General features: G+C 30.2%; 1 protein-coding gene and 1 long non-coding RNA gene across 2 annotated transcripts in view; both read right to left on the minus strand.

The window, feature by feature from the left end:
* Positions 1–8,501, minus strand: part of LOC100160444 — a 218,942-nt gene that overhangs the window by 57,962 nt on the left and 152,479 nt on the right. The window lies entirely within an intron of this gene.
* On the minus strand, positions 5,450–8,090 carry LOC107884043. Its single transcript, XR_001679669.2, has 3 exons — positions 6,922–8,090; positions 6,479–6,842; positions 5,450–6,415 (listed from the first exon to the last, which is right to left on the minus strand). It is a non-coding gene; the product is annotated as an uncharacterized LOC107884043 (long non-coding RNA).

The raw sequence follows: 8,501 nt of genomic DNA on the forward strand, positions 1-8,501 counted from the left end.
TTTTTCCTTAATTTTTTTTTGTTTTTCACGACGCTTTTTAAAACTACTGAGAAGTGTTTTACTTTTGACCACCCCAAAGTACCAACTAGATTCACTTTCCTATCAGAAAATATACTGTTGAAGAAAATCTATCTTTATCTTTTTTCTGTCCTAAAGTGTGATGGCAGGCACAAAAAAACAAAAAAAAAAACACACATAATTGTAAAATCAATACATTCATCGCTCCGCTCAGAATCTAAAAAAAACTGTAAAACCACTATAGCTTTCTTGCTCCGCTCAGAATCTAAAATGTACCTATAAATATATTATATTGAATTTAAGGGTCTGCGGAGTCGATATAAAATCGGAGAAATTGATGTACCTACGCCCGATTTAACTTTATATCATAATGGTACCTATACATATATATAGATAGGGACATTCAGTAAATTGGTCAAGATGACTATAGTTGAGTCAATATTATTATAAACTGAGGATCATTTTTATCTTCTTATAAGTGTAGCGTAGGTAACTGAAATTCTAAAAAAAATGTCTAGTATATAATATACAGTAATAAAATGTTCCAGTACTTTATTCTAGTAAGTACCTACTGGGACATTGGGGCAAATAACATTATGGTAAAACGAAAAAGGTAATATTCAATATTTATATAGGTACGTATTTTATTACCAGTTTTCGACAAAATTCGTTTTATTACCTACTTTGTTGTATTTAAAAATGTACGACAAAAAATTGGATCTATAATTTTGAAAATATTTATTGTTTTGTGCTATTTATAGACATTAAAATTTTTGTTTTTTTTTTACTATTGATAATTTGTTTATGTAAAAAGTAAAAATTGAATACAAGGTTTCATAAGTAGTTCTTATGGAAATTAAAAAATATCGACTGTAAAAAGTTCTAAGTAATTTTTTTTTATGCCTTTGAAGTTAAAATTTAAACAAAAGTTGTCAAAACACTCAAAACCATGAAAACACACATTGTTTTTTACATAGGTAATAGTTCATATAATTTTTATTATAATCCTTGAAAATTTAACACAAAATTCCTCATAAGTTTTTATAACGATATTTTTTAATTTTTGAATGAATCAGTTTGTGATTATTTTATTATTTCATAATATATATACCATCAAAAAAACAAATTATAATGATAGACCAATGTTATGTACACGATTTATATAGGACCGAAGAACTTCCTGTCTATAGATATGAATACTTAAAAATAATTACAGTTTGTAAAAATATGAATTCTAATTTTATATAATATCCACATCATATAATAAATATTATCAGTAGGTATAGACTTTTTTTATATTATAACTTGCTAACAGATAATAATATTTATATTCATACTAAATTATATATGACTTACTTTATAGTGAATACATTTTTATTAAATAATACACTATATAAGTATATCATATATTTAATAGTTTAAAAACTTAATATTACATATTTATATAAATTGTGCCGATATAATATTATATTATACGAGTACAAGTGAGTATACATTTTTTAAAATTTTAAATTATCTGATGAAGCTTAAATTAATGACGCGAATGGTGCTACACAATTATAATAATAATAGGTACCTATATGTGGTAGGTATGTCAAATTATTGTCAAAGCGTACTATATTAAGATCAATATTAGAAAATAATTGATTGGGTATTAGGTAGAATAAATAATAATAAAAAAAATAATTTGATCTGTTAATATATATAAATACCTACCTACTCATTCGTTTCAAATTTTTATTCATAAGTCATTGCTCATTAGATACTATTCATCGTTTAAGAGACTTAGAATTGCTTACAATCACGTTTATTTTATACATTAAATGAGATCACTTAGTGTATCATACCATAGGTATTATGCGCAACAAAATAAGCGTCTGACAAAACGTTTGGTCCTTTTCCATAGTGTTCTGCGCTTTGGCCGTTCAGCCGCGGGCTCTGTCGCCGGTTCGGTTTCATTCCGTCGGCGGTCTTCGGGCACGTCCCGAAGCAAACTCGCGGCGCGTACCCCTGTTTCCACGTCAGCTAACTCGGAAAAATCTCGTGACGAACAAAACCGCACGTGAACGTTTGGCATGGAACACGTACGTCTTGGTGGATCCGTGAAACCACGGCTTGACCGCTGCGGCGACGACACGTGCCTAATGCCATCCCCATCCGCACAAAACCTTACACGGATGTTAGGCATCGAACACGTGCGCCGTATCAAAGGATCCGCGAGACCACGGCTTGACTGCTGTGGCGACGAGACAGACGGCCAAACATGGAGCGGGGACGATGCCAACGGTGAAGAATCGGACGTCAAATGTACGGATGGTGAAGACTCGGACGGCGGAGACTGAAACGGACTCGGACGGTGGAGACTGAAACGGAGAAGACTCGGTCGGTGAAAACTCGGCCGGTGAAGATACGAACGGCGGATCCGTGACGACTTCAGTGGCAATAGGCGTCACAATCGCCTTGTTCAGCATCGCAATGTAGAGCCTGAACGTAGGACTTGCATAGTTGGCCACGATGATTTCGGACGGGCCACTTGACGGCTCGGCCGAAACCGTTTGCCGTCTCAAGTCGTTGCAGGCTGCAGGCTGTGAGGCGATCTTCGCCGGCTGCTGCGTTGAAGCGACCGACGGCGATTCCAATTCCAGGTCGGCTACATTATCCGCAGACGGAAATTCCAATCTCATGGCGGTTGCATCACCCGTAGACGGCGATTCCAATCTCAGGTCGGCTGCATTATCCGCAGACGGAAATTCCAATTCCACGTCGGTGGCATCACCCGCTGAAGCCGTCTGTACCTCTGTGTTCGGAATTGAACTATGCCGCGGTCTTAACGCCGGGCCGGAGAACTGGTCGCATCTTTTCGACGCGATTTCGCAAGAACTTTCGTTGGATTCGGTACATGGAGTTGTCATATCGACTTCAGACGACTTGAAAGTAACTTCTGAAATATCTGACATGTTTCTGTAGACTTTATTGATATAATATTAATATATTAACAAAAAACAATGTAATAATACTTTAGACAAATATTACAATGAATATACGAAGACAGTGTGCGATAAATACAGTTGTAACGATAAAGCAATAATAAACCATAACACAGAAAATATTTATTCTAAACAGTACAGTTGTCCATAGCAACAATATTTTTAGAAATTTCGTCTCCGGAATAAAATATATACTAGTTTATTAATTATCACTAAAATAAAATGTTAAATTCAAATTAAAAAATAAAAATCATACAAAGAAATTAATCGAGTTAAGAATAAGCTTGAGTGTTAAGTTCCCGGTTTCTAAACGCGTATTTTGATACAATCCATTAAGCTATACCTATATAATAATTCCATATTATATCATGTACAATTTAAATAAAATTTGGTAACCTTTATGTTTTGATACTTATTTGTTTAATATTGGCTAGAATGAATATATTATAACCGTTATAAAAAATGTACGAGTAGGTAACTGCGGCCAAAATATTATATACTCCTTACGCAACAATCGTATAGGTAGCTATTTACTGATAACTAGCGGACGGCCACACGGACACGGCCCTTCGTTTTTATTATGACATTACGGGAAAAACAAAATATAGGTATATACAGGGTGATTTTTTTATCGAAGAACACTCATTATTTCTGAAAGTATAGACTTTTTACCAAATTTTTTTTTCTAAAAATTTTAGTTACATACTTTTCTACATTTGTATAACACTTTAATTTTTTTCACCCTTATATTTATTGGTCAAACTATTATCAACTTTTGATTTTCAAATGGCAACCCATAATAAAAATCATATAAAATAATAAAACTATTTTTTTTATGTATTATAACGTTAAAATTTTTATTTTTTGTTAATCCATTAGCGAGTTATAGTGCCTCAAAGTTTGGTGGTTTCTCATAAGTAACATTGTGCTACTGTTTATAAGTAGATAGTATTTTTCGTTCGAAAAGACCAGAAGCTATAACTAATAAATACGATATTGTTCAACCCAAGGTTTTTGTACCTGCTTTTATCTAATAACAGAATTATTATGGACTGTAAATGGTGACCGAAAAATATGTCATGTAAATATCATGGTGGGGGTATCTATACGATTGCAGCCCTATCTAGTTATCCCATATTCTGGTTATTCTGTGATCGGCACTAACAAAGATAGCGTTATCCAGTTAGCGTTTTCCAGGTCTGTTTAGTCTGTGTTCGCATAACAAATTAAGATCAGATAGGACACGCCCACGAACGCCTAAACTGGCTACTGAGTACTGATGTATATCCGTGGCATGACTAATTACCACGGTTTAAGATATACAAGTTTAATAATAGATTTTCTATTTTGTCATGGTCAGTGGTGTAAGATGGTATAAGAGTGTGGTATATGAGGTTTATAAGATTGTCTATGATTATTACAAATTTGAAATTATATTTACGTTATTATCATTTACGCGTCATGGTGGTATGATATTGGTTAATAATGGTTATTGACTATAATTGTCATCGTCAATGGTTATTAAAAGTTATTAAGTTGATTATGAATAAATTAAACTTGTAGGTAATGTGTGACAATGTTGTCCTTATTTATTAAATATACAGAACACATGACATGGTGGGATGTGAATCCAGCAGCTGGATCTCATCACTCCTTTAACTGTGGTTTTAACTAGCTGCTAATGCTAGCTGTCAGATGATTTATTATAATAAAGTTTACTTAAGTCAACCATGCCGTGTACACTGTACAACTTGCCAATTTGTTGTAGGTACGAGAATTACTTATTTGTAATACTCATAATATCTAGGCACACAAATATCATAATTCATGAGTAAACATTATGCTTTCTGAATGTTTATAGGTAATTAGGCTGGGCAAGTTAATGATATTTTTTAACTCTGTTAAGTTACTTCATTATTTTTTTTTTCAATTAAATTAAAAAATTAATTAATAGTGATAAGTGATAATCACTTGAATACAATTGTAGGTAATCAATATTCATAGCCCATAGGTGTATAATTACTATTCCAACATCTATGATAATCAACATTCATAGGTGTATTACTATTCCAACATCTATGACAATCAATATTCATAGGTGTATGACTATTCCAACATCTATGATAATCATTATTGTACTAATGGAAAATAGGGAATAAGTACTAATAAGTAGTAACTAATGAGTAATGATTAGGTAATATGATTTATGAATATAATCCGTGGAATGTTAAACTATTGATGTCTTCATATGGGCGACTAATGTTACCTCTATATTGATATTTATAAGTACCTAATTAATAAAATATATTAGTTTTTCTTTAAATATAAATATGAAGTTTTTTGTAAATATCTTATTTTTTTTCATTGAATAATATAATAATATATATATTATATAATATCTATTTGGACGCATGATGGGTTAAGTATATTATGTATAATCAATATTTGTTAAACATAATTTATTTCAAACAACTTATTGTCATAATGACCCAGTTTTTACATAATTGATACATCTATAATTTTCTACACTTAAAATAATTCTGGTTAAAATCAATGTTTCTTAATGCATAAATTCTATTTATGTAGCTAATATATTTTTTTTTGCATATTTGAGTAAAATTTAATTTGTACATAATAAAAACTTTATACAATTTTCAAAGTATTTTTATGCATGAAAATATAATTATTATTATTATTATTATTATTATTATTATAATTAGCCACTATATAATTTTACCCATCATTTTAAAGTCTGTGGCCATGAAAAATCTATTTCAAATTTGATGATACAGTTAAATCTAAATATTCGTTGTGCAATTATGCAAAATATGAGTAAAGATTAACATGTATTCAAAAAATGAGAAAAAATTCTCCATAACCCCCAGACTTAAAACAATAGTAAAATTTAAAAGTAGCCCTTATAATATTATTCAAACGTGAATTTATTACTTCAGTAGTAATAGCTATAAATAGGCAACAACATCAATCACCTACAGAAATAATATAAGTTATTTGCATTTTACTAAGCAATAAAATATAGTTTAAAGTTAAAATATATTTCTGATATTATTTAATATTGAATTCAAGCATATTATCTAAAGTAATTTGTATTAATTGAAATATACTTTATTTGAATTACACAATCTACATATTATGTACATTATGTATGATGTATCAAACGTAAGTACACAGCATACTAATATATATTATGTATATAATATTATGTACATACATATCTTTTGAGTCTTAATGATTGATGTTGTCACCTCATTTAAATGCATTATTAAAAAATATTATGAAATTATAAAACATTAACATTATACAATTTTTAGTTTTCAATACATATTATTTGTTATACGCAGTTAGTCCATCTAAATTGTTGTCCACTTCTTTCAAATTAACTTGATCATCTAAAAAAAAACAGTTTTTCAATACAATTAAATAACATTATAGTTAAAGATATTTATACATACTTAATTTAATTTGTAGTTTGTTGAAATATTAAAATCCAATATGTGAAGCAATACTGTTATTTATTGATGTTACCATTTGCAAATGAAATTGAAGATAGCAATATAAATATAATTTTAATATACATACAGGATCATCCAAATGGTATGTTATAGTAGAGTTCGTGATGACATAATTAAATTATAAACAATTATAAAAATGTCTTAGATGATTGTAATATTTCTGTGTAGTGTTATGCAAAAACAGTACCACTTGATTGTGATATGAGCCAATATATTATCAAAATATAAATAATATCCAGTAGGTTTAGTGATCCATAAGTTAGGTATACATTAAACGAAAATTGTATATGTAGAAATCATTAAACTGAAATCAAAATGTTTATACACAATGACATTGTATTATTTATTATAATTTTTGCAACTATCAAATAAGTAAAACTTACCAATAAATTGTATTACAGTATTCGCGAACACGCACTCGCTAAGTATCCAATTCACATGTGACGCTTAACAATTTAGGTACTTATAAGTTATTTTGGTTGAATTATTATAAAAGTACAACATGACGTGGTAAACAAGACATTAATATTTACAAAAACTAATACTATATTAATAATTGTAAGTCTATTGTTACAATTTAAACATTTAAAATTGTAAAATATAAAATTATTAAATAATAAAGACGAGTGTCTGTTTACACTTATTAGTGTTTAGTAAGTATTGCGTATTTCATACTCCCATGGTAATATCGTATAACCTAACTTACAACACTGTCCAACTGACCCCGCAGAACACGTGACTTTTCGATTCAAACCGTAGGTATGCCGTGTGAAAACATTTTTCTAATGGGTCGTTGGGCAACCATATTATCTTAAATCGTGCTGTTTACTCAGCGTCATGTGGATGATAACAATAACCAGGTATCAGGTAAACTACCATATCATGTAACCATGGAACTAAGATAACAAAGAACAATATGACGTATAAAATAAATAGCAGCTGTTCAGAAAAAGGATGATTTACCTAATCGCGAATCAGCCGTTACCGAAGGTATGTAGTGGGGATTACAAGGGAGTATGCGACAATTAGTGACAGTAATGGTCCAATTACTTATAAAATAACATTGTTACAGTGAGTTATTAAAGGTATTTTTATTATAGATAGTAGGTACAAATGTACAATGATTATTACCATTATACTTTAGGGTCGAACGATATCGAATTCATTACTTATGACTTCTGGTCTTTATAAACGATAAGCATTATTATGGCAATCACCTGCAGTGGATCGAACGTCGCGACACCCTACCAAATGGGCATTATACTTTACTTAAATAAACAGGCACAACTTAAGCTTAGGTACTGTACTTCATGATTTTATTTGAAAAGTGAAATATCTTTTACCCCGGGGCATAAAAATCATAATTTCTATGGTATCTGCTGACGAGGTATAAAATATCTACGCTGCACTAATACCACCCAAAACCAGCAAACTTGGAAGAGCTATATCTCGTCTACGGATTAACAAAATATGAAAATTTTAACGTTATAATTCATAAAAAAAATAGTTTTATTATTTTATAAGATTTTTATTATGGGTTGCCATTTGAAAATCAAAAGTTGATAATAGTTTGACCAATAAATATAAGGGTGAAAAAAATTAAAGTTTTATACAAATGTAGAAAAGTATGTAACTAAAATTTTTAGAAAAAAAAATTTGGTTAAAAGTTTATACTTTCAGAAATAATGAGTGTTCTTCGATAAAAAAATCACCCTGTATAGGTACTTACTGGGATTTATATTGTTATTATTTTAAGCCGCTATTTTTCGTTTTCCCGCAACTATGCCCCACGCTACAGCTGACAATATAAAGGTTATTTTTCCGTAGACTTTCGTACAGTCAATCGGCCAATTACGCAACGTTTGGTGGGGTGAGAGGGTGGATCACATTTTAGATCATTTCGTGGCTTTCGTCACTGGTCCGCATAATACATTATATATTATATATTGTATATACCGCACGA

This window comes from Acyrthosiphon pisum, chromosome A2 (genome assembly GCF_005508785.2).
Source record: "Acyrthosiphon pisum isolate AL4f chromosome A2, pea_aphid_22Mar2018_4r6ur, whole genome shotgun sequence".
NCBI lineage: Eukaryota > Metazoa > Arthropoda > Insecta > Hemiptera > Aphididae > Acyrthosiphon > Acyrthosiphon pisum.